Below are 17,404 nucleotides of genomic sequence, written 5' to 3'. Positions count from 1 at the left end.
TTCTGAAGCTCTGTGTAAAACTGTGATTTGCATTAGTGGGTTGTGGTGCTGATGGCATCCAATCTGGGATGGCAGAAATTGGCCTTTATTACAGCCGCGTGTGTGGAAGGCTTTCGGGACTGCCTTCCTGGCCAGACTCGGTCGGGGCGCTGGTCCCCGTCCTGGGGTCACCTTGCTTTTGGCTCATATTTCTGTAGTCTGAAGCTGCATGTTTGGCTCTGCTAACCCCTCAAGCTATGCCATTCATTCACCATGCCGGATTTAACCCCCCCCACCATCTTGCCAACCTAAAGCAAAATCATGGCCCCGTTTGAGGATAAATGTTGACTTCAGAAGAGCCAGAAATTCACCCTGCTTCCTCCTCTGGTCAAAGGCATCCTGATGTCTATGTTGCAATGTGCCGGCGGAGACTCCAGGCTGAATCGAAGGATTTCAATTCTTCCTTCCCAACTCCTTGCTAGGAGGTCACTTTTATGGCCTTTAACCGAGTTAGTCTGAAAGGAGTTCCCGTTCACAATGGCTGGAACGGTTGCTGTTGTCTGCAAAAGCAAGTGATGCAACTGATCTCCAAATTACCGAAATATATGTAAGGCACTTTTTTTTCCCCATTAGGAAATGATATCCCTTTTGGGCCTCTGCTGTGTGCCCCGGTTGTTTAGGGTGATCTCTATATATAGAGACATTTGCAAAAAAAAATTTTGTTAGGTAAGCCTGAGTCGCGTGTACAACGGAGGACGTTGCAATCTGCTCGAAGGAAGAGCCCCTGTATCCTCTGAGCAAATTCTTGGCTGTGGAGTGATGCTGGCGGGTGTGTAAGTGTGTTGCACAACAGCTGCGATGGAGCTCGTGGTACGCTCTGTCTTGCCTTCTCCCAGAGACGTATCGATCCAGCCCAAGCCCTTGGCTGGAGGAGGTGCAGCACGTGTGGGGTGGGACTTGCCTGGGTGTACGTGGGTGGAACAGGCCCCATTGCAGTGTTTTAAGCTCTGGGTGGAAAAAATAGCTTTGCTTCTCCTGGGGATTATATTGCATATTAACCCTGGGAAGCCTGGATTGGAGGGGACTGGTGAAGACAGGACTAGGGCTGCAGGTCTGTAGGTTTCCAGTGCTCGGGGCTTGCCAAGGGAGACGGGTCCAGCGTCTGGAATAAAGGTCAAGGAGCCTCCATGCGTGGCCCTCCCGCGTGCCACGGGTGAGCTGACCCCTGCCTCGCCCCCTCTGCCCAAATGACCGACTCCTTGTGGGGAAGGACACACTTCACCCATTAGCTTAATGAGGTTTTCAGTGGAATCGGAGGCATAAACTTGTTTAAAAGTTTAATAACACAAAACACTTTTAATATTTAAACTGTTTTTAGGGAAAAGTAGTGATTTTAAATACGAAGGCAGTTTAATAGCTCAATTACTTTAGTAACTAGATTTACTGGGGCTTTTTTTTTTGGAAATCTACACCAAAGCTAAGATAAAAGATAATGTAATATGTAAAATAAATACACATAAAAACTGAAAATCCTACTTCATAGCCTTGGGAGGGAAACATAAATGCATGCAAAAGTCTACAGTGGTTTTATTTTAACTAGTACAATATAACAACATGACATGCTGTGAAAAATAAATAACTTTTGAAAATACATTTCCCTGGAACGAAAGTAATATGGAAAAATGACGGAAGTAATCACTTCTGCGTGGCTGCGGAGAGTGAAAGAGGCAAACGGAACAATCCAGGCTTAAATGTGTGGAGTTGTACAAACGTGTAAAAGGGTTTTATAAAAATATAATCCTTAAGACTATGTAGTCACGTTGCTTAAGGTCCGGTTTCTTTAGTCCTGCTCTCTGAAATCAGTGAGGGCTTGTGGGGAGAGATGCGGTTCAGCGCGAGCAAGAGCGGCAGAATGTGACCTCTGAAGAAAGTACGTGACTTCTTGGACTCTTCCTAAGGCCCGAGTCTACTCCCGTTCTCATTGGCTACATTTGTTTGGAAAATGAGCAAACTGGATAAATTTGGAGACCAATCTGGTTCCTCGGCTTCGGTGGGAATAGTCACGTCTTCACATTTTCTTTCTTGTTTAATATAGTCTCCCTGGGAACTCTCTCCTTCAGCTATTTGTGTACAGCTTACCATTGTGTTTTGCAACTCTCAGATCAGACGCACAAATAGGATATACTTACTGAGAAGTCTTGGAGTATTTTCTCTTTTTTAATTTAAAAAAAAAATTGCATTCGCAGACTTATTGAGCCTGATTTAGAAATTTATGGGCCTATTTTTCACATCAATAATACAAGTATAGATGGGGAGTGACTCTTCTGGAGTCCAGAGAGAGGAGTCTCAAGTCTTGCTGGGTCCTGCCAACATTCGTGTTGTGTAATGGGCTAGTTGTGCGTTGCGGGTCCCTCTCCTGGTCGTGGGGGCCGCGACTCTCGCTCGCAGGGTGGAAAACGACACTTTTCGTTCTGCAGGTCATCGGCCAGAGCTGGGATCGGCCAAAATGGCAGCTGTCGCAACACATTGAAGCGTGTTGTTCAAACTAAATCCAAGCCGTTCTTTGAGGTTTTTAGGAGGTGATGGTGCATCATTTCCGAGGCTCACGCGCGCTCGGTGCAGAAGGGGCACCTGCGGGTTTCTAGGTGCACGGCTGGTATGGGCAGAGCAAAAGCAGGGGCTCCTGTCTCTCTGGTGCAGCTCTCCGTGCTTTCTGCCTGGAAATCTAAGCAGGAGATAATACAGCTCTGGTCCAGGAGTGGGTGAGGAAGCCTGCAGCTGTGTCCAGGCTTGTGTGCCCAAAGTAACTCCAGGGAAGCAAAGTTGGTTGCAGGATTGAGACTGAAAACGGCTTTATGCTTATGCAGTGCCTCCTCTTGCATTGTTTCTGCATGCACCGACTCTCCTTGGAGTCAACGGGAGTCTTGAGGGTGCAAAGAATACAGGAGCCGGCCCCGGGCAATTAAATCGGCCAAAAAAGCACTTTATGTGACTTTATGTTGCTTTTAATTTCCTGGTGGAAAATGCTGTTAATCTCCAACGTTCTCCATTACACAGCAATGCTAACCCACTTTTATTGAACTGCCTTTATTTGCGGGGCGCCCAAACGTTGTGGAAAGTTGTTGGGAGTGGGGGGAAGAGACGCATGAATAGGCACGATTCAGCTTCTGCAGCCCACTCAGGACTATTTTTTTGCATCTTATTAATTACGTGAGTCTCAGGATGGACCTGAAAACCTTTGCGCTGGCAAAATCTGGATTTCGATAGTGGAACAAAGGAGCCTGTTAAGCTTGCCTTCACCAGACCTTTGGAGAGGCATTTAAATGAAAGGGGCCTGGCACTTTTCTCCTCCAGGAATACTGTATGTGTAAAATGCTCTACAGGCAAGATGGAGTTAATTCAATAAAATAAATATAAAATACTCTCTAGGCTGTCGGACAGAGCTGGGAGGGGGTCGGAGGTCACTGAGCTGCTTCACTAGTGCACTAATCGATTTGCTGTCAAGGTAGTGGTGCCGGGGTTTCAAGTAAGAGAAGAAGTGAGTGCCGCCCGGGCCCAATTTCCATAATTGCTCACTGCCGTTAGTGTACAACCTTTTATGAAACACAAAAAATATATCATTGAATTGTATTGATTAGCCATTGGGCTGAATAATTCACTTAGTATTTATTACGTGACCCGCAGAGGTTAAATAAATCCACTATCTAACTTCGCCTTGTGAGAAATATTACTTATTCATTGAAATGTAGACTGATTATTACACAATGGGAGTATATCTTTGTTGTTCCTTTTGTGCCTCCCCTCCCCGAGAAAAGCTTAATCCCTGCTGCATTTTAATGGCAACAATTTAGAGGAAATATTTATTGATAGCCAGCAGCATTTTCTAAAATAAATACTGGTGCATCTACAATGATATCATGGCTTGGCTTTCTTTTTTAAGCTTTTATTTTTTTTGTTTTCACCCCATGTTTTGTGTTGCATTTCAGGGTCACTTTTCAAAATGGCCTGGATTGAACTTGGATGCTTGATGGTGAAGTGCATGCATAAACAAAGTTTTCATTATAAACACAGAGTCTTTGAATAACCGTCTTATCACTCGAGATGGGAGCCAAGTCCATTTTTACAGCACTATTTTTGGATAAGTCCTGAAGGACATAAATCTTCCTATCATATTAAACACCCTCTGATAATTAAATTCTCAAAGAAAACAGAAACCTTTCTTAATGCGAAGAGATAAAATTTAAACCATTCAACCATGGACAGCTCACTATCATTATAATAAAAATGATTTCACATCACCTAAAATGTTTTTGGATATAATTTGTAGGGTATTTTATGGCTTTGTTGAACATTAAGAAAATAATCAATTATTTAGTGGTGGGTATTATTTACATATTGCTTGTAGCATATCTGAAGAGTCATTGGTTTTGGGGTGGGGGTGTATCACACTGACAATAGCGTTGTCTGAAAATGGAATTATTTACTCGATTCTTATGAGATCTCATCATCTAGATACAACCGTGTGCCAGGCTGGAGTATTCCTTCCAAAAAAGGTTTCCTAACTTTGTGTAAAGTCTTTCCTCAATTTCCGGACTGCATCCTCCAGCATCTCAAAGTATTGTTTTTGAAGTTTGGTGGAATTTGTGTTAGGTCAAGAAGAGGAAACTATGTGTAGCCTTTTTCTTTTTTTTCATAAAATGTAAAGGAAAAGCTCAATGTGGTTTCAGTGCTGCCTCGTGTTTGTTGATAGTTGTGTGCGTCCGTATCCAGGATCTGGGCTTATAGTTAGCAGGAATTGGAAACCTGTGTTCTTGGTGTCAAAATCCAAAACCTCTTTTCCTGTATGGTATAATGGAAGGAAAAGTCTGTCCGAAAATAATGGGGTATAATATGTTCAAAACTCTCTGAAATGTATTCAGGTGGCCAGCTTCCTGTGTTCTGAGCACGAAGTGATAATAATAATGTTTGACAACATATAGGGCCCTGATTCCCAGAGGATTCCCAAGCATGTCAGGCTGTGTAGATAGTAATAAATACCACTAAAATCCAGCCACCTCTAGGTGAGATGGGGTGGAAGAGGTGGGCATGCACATCTGTGTGCATGTAGGAACCAAGTGGCTCCCAATGCACTGCACACAAAGTGGGTGGAGAGGAAATTCCATGTCCCTGCCGACCAGACAGACCCTCAATTTATAAAGTGTCAGTTTAAGTGCCCTTGTGCAGCGAAGTGCCTGGAACTCAATTTATCCGTCTCGGGACAGAGAAAGGGAGACTTGAGCCGAGCCGCCGAGTGTTGCACCTGTAGGTCCCAGGGCTCCACGAGTCCCAAACGGGGCGCTGGGCATCTCGGGGGCTGCAGAAGTTGAACTCTGTGCGTGTGACGACTCCTGTTCAACTGTGTGATTGTGATGCGGCTGCTTGTGCGTGTTAAGTTAAGCAAGTGTGCAAGTCTTTGCAGGGTCAGGGTCTAGGGGCACCTTTAAAGGCATTAAAGCACCTAAAATTGCTGAGAGGTGGTTAGTATGGTTCTCAAGGTTGGGTGTGTAGGTACCTAAATACCCTATGCTAACTCTTTCAGGTACACAGATTAGCCCCAATTTGCTTAAGCAGCTTATTTACATATGATGCGATATATTTACTGCTTTAAATGGTGTAACACCCATTATTAATGCCACTTGCCTTTAGTATTATAATATTTTGCATAGTTGGAAATGCATGCGTTTCACAAAGGCTGTTAAAGAAAGGAAAATCCTCCTCGTTTCCTTTAGCAGCATCCCTTGGCCTGTGTAGGAGTGCCTGAGCTGGGAAGCACGGTTAAGAGAACGATCCTAACGAGTTTATGATGGCATCTCAGGATAATTCTGGCACAAGCACTGAAAGAAATATGTTAGCTGAATGGTCTCATTTGGAAAGCTAATTATACAAATAACATTTTAAAGTAAGCTAATGTCATAATAAAGTCCATAACAACAGGCAAACAATCTATTAGGAAAAGAGCCCTCGAACAGCAAGCGCTGTCCTTGCAATAAAGAGGGTCTGGATCGTGAGCCAGGTCCCTGGATCATTTACTCTGGAGACTTTCCTAACTCCTGCTCTCGGCCTGTGCCCACGGCTTTGCTGTCCAAGGGTTTGGCCCGCTGCCGTCCTGTGCCGTCTGTCATCTTACAGACAGGTGTAAAGTAGATGGGAAATCGCTGCTGCGTGCAAAGGGCAGTGTTTGATGGGGTTGGGTGGGAACTGGTTGAAGAGGGTCCCTGGTGCACTTTCCTTCACCTGCACTCCTAGCTTTGTAAAAGAGGAGCGAAGCAGGGCTAGAAAGAGCACAATACACCCCACTGCCTTCCAGCTGTGGGGAAGGCTATCCTGTCCCACCCCTAAGCAAAGCAACCCCTAGTTCCCAGCCCTGATATCACGTTGGGTGCCTCCAGGGTAGCAAAGGGAGGAAAGGACCCCGGCTGCTTGGAGGCCGTGCTTTGTGCCATCTGGCTCCGAGCAGGCAGTGGAGGGGATGAGCGTGGACACTATCAGGGTACCGAGTCTTGTCCAGAGAGACCGAGGAGGGGTGGGAGCGGGCAGAAGGCTGCGTGCACTGAAAGCTCGTGGAAAAGGCCCTGCCTAGCCCCCCTCATGTGCTGGACGTGCATCCGGTGCCAGACCCGCTCAGTCTCGTGCATGGACAAATCATGGTGCTACTCAGCACCTCGAAGCTCGTGACGGCAGGGATGTGGTGCGAGAGGCAAGGGGCAGGGAAACCCGGCTCCGTTCTTCCTTCCCCACCACCGCCTTTCATGCAGCCCGGGTCTTGCGTTTTCTTTCCTTGTCGGTCACGTTGCACACAACGTTTGAAAAGCTCTGTCAAAACAACTCCTACAGGAGGGCCAGAAAAGAAGGGAGTTGTCTTGACACGACGATTATCTCGATCTGAAGCTGCAGAGGGGAGATGGTTATTTTGTTTGTGATTTAACTAGAAGTGCCCAAGATTTCCCAACCGTTCTATTTTTACAAATGCAAAAGTTTCATAGAAAGGTCAGGTTTAGGCCTTGTGTGGGAAACAACTGCTACTGCCAGCAACAGGGCAAGAGCGCTGCTGTGCTGTGGCTTACATGTCCAGTTGCATTCCACACATTGCTGGGCTGTGTATACAACGGAGGACTCCACGTCTCGAGCCCTTCGTGCGAATTAGGAACCTTTTGATTTCATTTAAAATTTTATGCATTACTTTTACCTCTTGATGTTTGTGACCATCTAGCTCCCCCGCGGCAAAGGCCGACTTTGCTCAGTTTCTAACAGGAAACTATCGGGACCAGCTACAAACAAACACAAAGAATGGCAACCGCCCCTTTTTTTCCCTCCACCCGTTCTTGGGAGGGTGTCATCTTAGTTTTGTCATCTGGGCCGTTTTGGCACAGAAAGAATGGCAAATGTGGAGGGCGGGGGTGGAAATTACCAGCAGCACAGCAAATGTATAGATTTCATGTGCAATGATGATGTATCTCAGTAGGCTTAGGAAAACTAGGGATGTCACATTCACAGCTGGTTAACATTTTACACTTGAAGTCCTCGTAACATTTATATATGTTTCAACACTTCTTTTTTCTAACTTGGGACCATCTGTATTTCTCATATGTGACATCGACTTGGAAGCACAAAGTTTTGCAGAACCAGCAAATGACTAGTTATTTCTAACAGATGTCTGTGCGTCTCCCAGCTTTATCACTCTAGATTGCTATTAAATTGAAATTACGGGGGCAGCTCCTGACCCCAGGAGGGCGTCCCAAAGAAGTTTCATGCGGAGCATTTGGTTCCCGGAGTCTTGGCTGCTTCTATAATAGTACTAATAACGATGATGAATATTGCACAGAAAAGAGGGTTTTTTTTGTTTGTTTTTTTTTAAGGATTTTAATATGGATAATATAAAACAGGCGAGCGTAGCTTTTTCCAAGAACTTATGACATCAAGAGGGGGGCTGTTTGGGTTGATCACCCTAAATTCCCTCTTGTCCTCCTTTCTCATGTTGCTTTGCTCAACCTGTGCAGTTTGGAAGGGGGCTTCTTCCCCTCCTTCTCCCTCCCACCCTTTGGCAAAAAGTGCTGCGTCTCAGATGCATGAAAACCCTTCCTTCTCAGGCTCAGCTCCCTCCCAGGAGGAGAAATCCTGCATTAACAAATACCATGTTTATCACAGCTCTCTGGAGCCAGCCCTGCACTAGCAAAATAGAGTTTGCACCAAAATATTTGAGCCATTTGGCACCGACGCATGGTCTTGCTTCATTTTAAGTTTTGAGAACCTGATGTGCATTTCAGCACGGAGTCAAAAAAAAAAAAAAAAAGAAAGGGAGCTCGGTTCGGGGAGGGGGAAACTCCACCCATCTCCAGTCTGGAGGAATAAACAATTGCTTTGTGTTGTACAGCCCAGTGTGATGGGGACCATCTGAAGTTACAGACCTGAATGCATTGCATTTAATCAGCCCAGGCTGAACAAGTGAGCTCTGCGCCTCATGCTATCCCCGTAATGTCCTACTTATACCCTGAGTAAAGGTTGAAGAGGATTGATGTGACCATTCCAGTCTGGCATGAAACCGAGACAATCAACCGTCTCTTCTATTTGAAGAGCTGTGGAGGTGCCCTAAAAAGTGATATAATGCTTGAAAAGAGTATCACAAAGTTGTTTCAAATCGCATCGGTGGACGCTTCCACTAAAGGGAAAACTCAGTCTGGTTTAAGGCGCGTCTTATCAGTAACTCAAGTTAGCGGGAATCGGATTCCATTTTTTAACCTCCAAACTGCCCTGTAGAGACCCATTAAGTAGAAAACCCACGGAAAGGGAGAACCACCTCTAGGAAATCTTGAAGGGTTCAGACCAGGGCAGTTTCATGTGACCTCGCAGATTGGATATAAAAAGGCTGCTATTAGCTCCATGTCAGCTCTTATAGGGAACGGTGCAGAGTAATGGGGGGTGTTAAGCTGTCAAATCCCAGCAAGGGTTAATAAGGTTAAGGAAGAAGGAAAAGCAGGCCAACATAAAGAACCAGGGATAAATATGCTGTAATAAATAAAGGCTGTTGCGGCGTGCGGGGAAACGCAAATCATAACTCACGAGCATAACAGTCTTGGAAACTGTGAGCGGGGTGTCATCGCAGGATACCTCCGCTGCTGCCCATCCGGCGGGCTCGTTCTTGGATCTCTCTCCCTGCCGTTCGTATGCAAAGAAGGAAGATCAGGGTCTGTAACGGGCTTCCCCCAGATGTCCCCAGTAGAAATGGAAGGTTGCAACTAAACGAAGGGATACACAGTTCACAATTAATTAAAAGAAGCTCAGTGCCACGGCAAGGGCCATAACCGGAGCTCGGCGTGATTGATGCGTTGATATTTGGCCTCTGAGATGACTCGAGCTTCAGTGTTTTCTTGCCTCTGAATTCCCAGGCAAATTCACATCTGTGATTTTTTGGTGTTAGTCTGAGATTCCTTTCTCCAGTGCTAATTTGACCTATCCCAGCACTTTTTTTTCCAGGGAAAATTCTGCTTTTTGCAGCTGTCTGTTGTGACTACCCACTCAAACCATTTGATAATTTCTAAGAGAAACCCCTGACTTACTGGTAGATAATTTATTACTCTCAGAAAATTATTTCAATGCTCATTCCTTTCCTCGTTTTGCAAATGTTGCCAGATATCTGTTTTATTAGTTAAAGCCCAAGATTTCCAAGCTCTTGCATGCAGGCTTCAATTTGTGTGTGCATGTGGTTTTGGGGCGCTTAAAAGCTCTGATACTTGCATGTTGCTTGTGAACATAGGTAAATGTTCGCAGAATCGGGGCCTTCAAATTCAAAGGGTGCTTGCTATTCCAGGTGATTTCTGTGGGCATTAAAGCTTGGATGTGGCTAGGAGATGTCATAAGCCTGAATTATTCACTGTAATAAGAAGTCACAAGCCATTTGCCCAATCTGAATTCTCATTTAAAAGAATGGATGCGATAGCTCTTCTTTTATGGGAAAGCTGATCCTGCATGTTTGTCACTGTGACTAGTAAAAATAAAGAGCTTGAGCATCTAGTGCCTTGCCCTGCAAGTAACCTGAGTAGGACGGTTGTGCTGGGACCAGGAGGGTGTGTGGAGATGCAGCCCGACGCTAGGAAGCTCACGGGCAAGAATCCACCTACAAATTTGCAAGCTGCCCTTGACTAGTCATCTGCTCTCCCTCTGGAGGTCCTCTCTCCTGCTTTTGCTTATGGGCATCAGGCTGTGCCTAGCTATGTGAATGCTATTTTGCTCTGGGCCATCCTGCACCCTCCGTCCGGTGCGAGCTGGGAGCGCCATAGCGGAGCGGGGCATTTTACAGACATCAATGACCATGTCTGTGCCTCGATCACCTTGGGATCCTGGATGTATTTTGGGTATGTGTGCGGAGGTTCATGTCTGCTTGTGATTTTCCAAGAGGGCAAAGCTGTCCCCACCCCACGCGCTTTCCATGGGGCTTGGGTGCCTCGAGTTATTGCTGTTGCCAGCAGCAAGAGCATCTCCCCTGGCTTCAGTGGCCTTCGTGTTGCACTGAATGGAGCTGTTTCTTGCTTGGGAAATTAAAAATGGGAGTCTCCTTCCCATTCGCGTTGCACACAGCACTCCGGCAGAGCCATGGTTGCAAGGGAGTGTGCTTTGAAAAAAAGGATGATTTGCTGCACAAATGAACACCGGACCCAGCCGCTACCTGCAGTCCAGCGCCCCTTGGGAGAGGTGGAGAGTTGGCAAATGTCCTTGGAAAGCTGGCAGAGCATGGGTGGGAGCAAACTCAGCTGTGATTAAACTTAACCTCAATTTATGAAAAGCTGTGCAAACTTCCACGTCTTCAGCCTGCAGGTCTTTGGGAAAGCCATTTCCCTGCCTTTGCCAGGACCCAATGTCTGGGGTTTTGGACTCAAGCAGGCCTCAAAGTAGAAAGGAAAAAGGCTTTGGGATTATCTTGTTGCCCATCCAATGGCAGCTGGAACATCCGCTCAGTTTGCTGGATGGATCTGAGCATTTCCCGAGAGAGACTAAAAACATTATTTTGTTTGAGACTTTTTCACCAAGCGTTTGACAAAGCAGAAACTAAACCAGATTTCAGTTTTCGTTCCTCCTGCCCTCTCTTCCCTTTTCTCTTCATTTTCTGTCTTCCCCTGGAAAAAAACAGGAAAAATCAGGGAAAAGGAGAATCCTTTTTGAAAATATTTGGTGTCCAAATATTTCTTCCCCTCTGCCCCATTCCTAGTTTTTATGCTTCTTTTCTTGAGAGCTGGAAAAGTTCAGCACATGACAAATTTCCATAAACATGTTATTTTATGTGAAATGGCTCTTTTTCATTTAAAAATGCATGTTTCTAAGTCATTATCATAAGAAAATTCAACTATGTTTGCCTATGGAAAACCTAGCAGAATTTGCAAATTTGTGTTTCAATCGGACGCGTTTCCTGTTACAGTAATAAGAGAGATGCTGCTATATGGGGCTCAGAAGAGAGCAGTGTTTTAGAGTGGGGTTTTTTATCATGTTTTTGCTATAAATTTAAGCAAAGTGGGTGGTATTGGAAGCAGCTGCTACAATTTTTTTGTTTTTTCATTAAAAAAAAAAGGCAACATGATGCAATAAATTAAACAACATACATTTTTTTTTAATCCCACTATCTCTAAGTGGTGAGCTGCTGGAAAATTGTACCAGCCAAGGGCTGTGTCGGGCCCCACATTTGCTTCACATGCCTTAAAGTAAAGCGACAAATGTTTCGGAGTAACTGGATTTCCTTTTAAAGTGACACTTTATTTGTGCTTGAAAAATGTAATGAGCCTTCACTAAGAGACTTTGCTGGCTGTGTTTCTTTTTTCTAATGACATACCCGCACAAAATAAAGCTACGGGGGGAAAAAAAAGGAACACATTTGGTCAGCTTCTCTTTTCATTACGTGTAGAGCAGCAAGCCTTTAAATTGTGGAAAAAATGCAAAGCCTTGTGCATGTCCATTAATTCCTTAGCCCATCCTTAATTAGTGTTTTTATGGTTAATCCTCATCATATATCTTTAAGGGTTTCACTTGAGTTGGCTCCCCACAAGTTTTATTGCATTCGAGATCCTTAAAGTAGCACGCTGGCAGCGTATTATGGTGGGGATATATGTGGTCTCCGCGCACGGGGAGAGCTGTTACTGGTAATTGATTGCTCGCTCGAGCTTGCCGCAGCACTTCACCCCCGGGCCTGACTTTACTCCATATGCTTGGTGTCAAAGTTTGGGAACCAGCTGGTCAGTCGAAGCGTATCGTGAGTGAAGCAGGCAGCGCGGTGCTGCAGCGTAGCCCTCCGACTGCCGGAGCGCACGTCGCTGGTGTTTTGATAATGGTTGTGTAAGCCTTAATTACGCTGTATGACAACACCATTCACCAACTATCAAAATAAAGGCTTTGAGGAGATTTGCCGTTAACAAGTTTTGAGGAAACGGCGCTTTGTTGCAAAAGTAATATGTGGATCACATTCCTTTCAGAAGGAGAAGAATCGGAAGAAGCGGCTTCATTTTGTATCCAATTGAAATATTTTTGTGTTTAAAAAAAAAAAAAAAAAATCTAAGAAAAAGTCTTTTATTAAAAAAAACCAAACCAAAACAAAAAAACAACACAAAACCAAAAAAACATGCACCCGGTTTTTGAAGTTAACTGAAGACACTTATGTCAGTGCTCTCAGTGTGTGCAAGGCAAATCTTTTACAATTAGCAGAGTAATGCGAGTAGACCTCTCCCAATACCCATAATTGAAAAAAACCAGTGTAGGGTCCATTAAGGCCATTTAAAGTTGAGACTCTGTCTAATGGCATTAAATTATTATAGCAATTGCAAATGGGGCATTATAAGTGAATGCCCACAACTGTGAGCAGCCACTCTGCAATGCTTTTTGTCAATGCTTTACGAATCTCTCTCTTGGTTGCCATCATTTTAGGCCTAATGTTGTATACTTTTCCACGAGATATAGCTAAGAGTCAGGAGAGGGACTGGGAATTAGCATTTGATTAAACTTGGCTTGGGAATAAATGGCACTTGGTGGCCTTTTCAACTCATCCAGACTTAAGTTTATTTTGCGTTCAGATAAGCTGTGTAGACATGATGGGCTTCTTTGAAGGTTTGAAATGATTTTCGGTAATTAAACTGGAGAGGAAGGACTTGCTCCCACCCATGCTCTGCCAGCTTTCCAAGGGCAGTTGTCACTTCTCCCAAGCGGCGCTGGACTGCAGGTAGCGGCCAAGTAAGGAGTTCATTTGTGCAGCAGATCGTCCCTTTTTTCCGCGCGCTCCCTTGCAACCGTGGATCTGCCGGAGCTCTGTGTGCAATGCCAATGGGAATGAGACTCCCATTTTTAATTTCCCAAGCAAGAAAGTTGCAAAAGGGGGATAGGGAAGGGGAAAATTGGAGTGCCTTGGCATTGCTTTTGAGCTGTGTTGTGCCAAGAGGGATGGGCATCGGTGCCCGTCCATCAACCAGTAGGCATAGCAGGGCAAGATTAAAAGCAGCCAGTGCAGAACAGGGAGAGTTCAGGAATGGGAGAATGATGCCAGCTTCTTCCTTTTCTCATTTTCTTTTGTTTGGCAGATTGGCTGGCTTACGTTTTCTGGGCCATTGGACCCAGTTCTATTTTAATTATTATTGTAATTTTTGCACCGCATGCCAAATACCTTTTTAAGGATGCAACAGAAATGTCAACATAAATAAGTAGTGTGGTGGCTATGCCAGACGCATTAAATGATACCCAGTGATAAACCTACCCTAGAACTTAACAGCAAAGCAAAATCTTTGTGTCTTGGAGTTTGGGAATATCCACAAAACAAGCAAAGAATACAAACATTAATGAGCCTGATGTAAACCATTTTTTAAACCATTTTTATAGTTGCTATAGAAACACCTTGGCCTTCACTCTTGCTAATTAGTTGGATTTTGCACATTTTATATTTGGAAATGCAAATCAGATTTCATAAATTATTACTTATTTTTTCATTTATATTTACAGTACTGTTATCCAGATACACACAGGAAGTCTGAGATATTAATTAGTTATATAACACAAATATGCATGACATTTATGGTCACAAAACATCTCTTAGTTTAAATATTCGTCTGCTAAATGTTTGGGGGAATTATATGAAGATTCATATTTTTTAGAGAAGAAAACAGGTCAGTATAAATGACTGGGACCTAGTGAGGTTTTGTTTTTTCCCCCCCATGAAATGCATTTTTGCGAGGCATTTGGGAAATGTTCTTGTTTAATCTATGGCGTTCCAGTCCCATCTCTTAGTGATTTATGCAGGTTGAAGAGGCATGGGGCTGATTTTCCTACTCTTCGTAGTGGCATAAACGAGGAGTGATCCATGGAAATCCACCCGAGCAACTTGGTGTCACCCAGAGATGAGCGAGAGGAGCATTAACCACCGTCTCCTTTCTTTCCGAGGAGCTAGCGGGCAGTTTTATTTTCATAACGCTTGGGTGAAGCTGGTCAAACGCTCAGAGACCTGTCTCCAATCTTTGTTTGCGTTTGTTCATTTAATTGAGGCCGTTAGGCAAAAATGTTCCAAACCCTGCTGAAAATGCACAATAGCTCCAAACCTGCCACCCTTGCTCCAGGAAAACGCCCCCGCTAATGGTGAAGAACATGGATCAGATTGGGGGGGTTTGCATGTATATACAATCTTGCTCAAACCCTGTGGTCAATTTTGAAGAAACTTTGAAAATCCTGCTCTTTTCTTTCCTATTTAGTCTGTGTATTTATCAAAACAAACACAAGCCTCATTGCCGCTGCAGCCAGGTGGATTTTCTGTTTTACTTTACTAGTAGACAAGAATATTCTTATTCCCGAGTTTGTCCTTCCATGTAAATCCAGCTTTTTACACATGATGAATAGTAAATATTTGTATGAAGACAGTTTGTTCAGAATGTATCATGCTAAACAGCAACTTTCCTGGACGAATGTGTTTTGGACTGTAGGAGACATGGTTTAAATGATTTCATTAACTGGAGATAGGAGTAGCCCATTAAAATCTAATAGCTACAACAGTAAGCATATTTACTTTGTGTACTTCAGTGAAAATGAGCAGAAGTTTACAGAAGTTTTTTTTTTTTTAAGAGCTTGAATCTGACATCAATTAAAAAGCAGCACAGATACATTTTTGTGGTCAATAATAAAAACCTTATAGCAAGTCACCATCACAATTACTGCACACAAGCTAATGGAACAATAATACCTAGTTCCAGAAACATTTCTGTTGGCTATTTGAAACTGGAAATGCCAGTAGACAGCCAATCTGAAAGGGAAAAAAATACATTTCCGATACGTTACTTTCTGTTAAATTGGATTCTGTTGTCATGCCATGTGCTGTTATGTTGTTTCACATATCGACTACTAGCCGGCTCAACTCACGTGCGGTCTTTAGAGACTGCAACATGACAAAACTCAATGTGCATTATTGAAACAAATGTCAGCATTATATTTTGGGAGACAATATAAGTTAGTCCCTAAACATTTATAGACCAAGATGCATTAATGTCAGGTGCGTGTTCAGATTGGTCGTCATCCTGCCGGCGACAGGAGCAGCACGAGAGATGCAGGGGAACCAGGACAGGGGTTGTATAGGAGCATGTAGAGTTAAACTGCTAAACCTGGCTGTGACATCCATGCCAGGTGCATTATACTTTTACTGGTGTCAGTGGTCAGAAACTGGTCTACGCCTGCAACAGAACAGACATTCGGCGCACGTAGCCTGGTTTAAAAAGGGCAGAACCCAGTCTCAGATTTGCTCCAAAGGGTGAACGCACGTTCTGTTTGCGACCGGTTGAAATTACGCTGCTTACAGAAAGCTGGATAACTTCGATCGATTCTGCCTCAGGCTTTTTGAATGTCTGGAGCTAGCCCTGGTGCCCGTGGGAGCCTTTGTGGGATTGGGGCCTAAGAGGCTGTGGGGCCACTTGCTGCTCTGACGATAGGCTGGTGGCATTTTATGGACGTGGAGAGTCTCTGGGGAGCTAAAAGGGAAATACAAAACTTGTAGCCCGCTGTTTTTCCTCCCCAAAGAAGTTTGTTTCCATGTGGCATGCCTGGGGCTCGTACAGGCCACAGGCACAGGGTACAGAGTATGCATTTGCCCTCTCAAGGGCCTTTGCCATTGACATATTAGAAATGCAGGGTGGAAAACATCAGCCCAGGCCTCCAGAAAGGCAGCTAGCTCTGCTCTGTCCTACTTGGAAAGCTGATTCAAATGGGGAGAAGAATCTGATCCCTTTTAATGAGTACTTGGTTAAAGGGCAAAAATACTGCAGTCAAAGGTGATTCAGCGATGCTTAGAGGGGCAATGATGTGCTGGCACTTAGCCCCCCGAAAAAACAAGCCAAAGAAAATAAGATGATAAATTTTGGCTGCATCATTGGGATTTGAGAGAAACAGAAATATCTGGACCTCAGTCCTCCGTGGTTTGTTTGTGGGTTGTTTTTTGTACCTTCTTATATTTAGGCATGTAATCCTGTGGACTTCAAGTGACTACCCACATACATTAAGTGAAACTAGGACTAGGGCTTTCCAGGATCAAGCCCTGCATATGTCTGAATCGGTGCTAGACCCTTCCCAGAGGGAAGAGCTGTGTGACATGGGGCATAAAGCTTTGTCTATGCTTGTCTTGGGTGGGGACCGGACTAATCTTAGCCCGGGTGGGGCGTTACTGGTAAACAGGTCTAGCAGAGACTGGGCTGTGGAGTGAAATCTCCATTTTAAGCTTCGCTGCCTCTAACTAATATGCAAATTGAGATGCATTTTAAATAATAAGGGAGCCTTCTCCCAACACTGCTGTTTAGTCAACTATTTCAGTTAGAGGCAAAAATCAAGTAATGTTGAATATAACAGAGAAGGAAAAAAAAAGGAAAGAGGCAATGAGATCTAGTTACAGCCCATTGGGAATGTGAGGCAAGCAGCATGCACTAGATCTGGGTCTGCTACCAGGGTTGTACGGCGCCGATGGAGCCGCACCTGCAATAGCCCGTAGTAGAGCGACACTGCACCGGTGTGGAAGGCGGCCTGGGCTCACGCACCTTGTTCTGGTTTCAGATTGGACTGCACTAGGACTGGCTGAGTGTCTGTGTATATATGTGTGTATAATAAATAAATATATAAAAATCAAGAAACTTTATATAAACGTGCACGCGCACGTGTACTATCTATACACACATACACAAATTTTTATCTTAATATAAATGTGTACGATTTGTTCTGTGATTTATATAAATCTCACACACACACACTCGCGCATACAAGAAATAAAAATATAAAACAGAAAATGAAAATGCCCATTAAAAGTGTTTAGTTCATTTATCACCCCCCTCCACTTCTGTTCCTCTGTGTGTGTGTGTGTGTGTATGTGTGTATATATATATATATATATATATATATATAT

General features: G+C 44.1%; 1 protein-coding gene across 6 annotated transcripts in view; it reads left to right on the top strand.

The window, feature by feature from the left end:
- The window catches only part of EBF1 (early B-cell factor 1), a 298,865-nt gene that overhangs the window by 49,039 nt on the left and 232,422 nt on the right, over positions 1–17,404 (top strand). The window lies entirely within an intron of this gene.

The sequence above is a fragment of the Crocodylus porosus genome, unplaced genomic scaffold, assembly GCF_001723895.1.
Source record: "Crocodylus porosus isolate Cpor-Errol unplaced genomic scaffold, CroPor_comp1, whole genome shotgun sequence".
Taxonomy (NCBI): domain Eukaryota; kingdom Metazoa; phylum Chordata; order Crocodylia; family Crocodylidae; genus Crocodylus; species Crocodylus porosus.
Note: the sequence above shows the minus strand (reverse complement) of the source record. Positions and strands in the feature narration are given on the sequence as shown.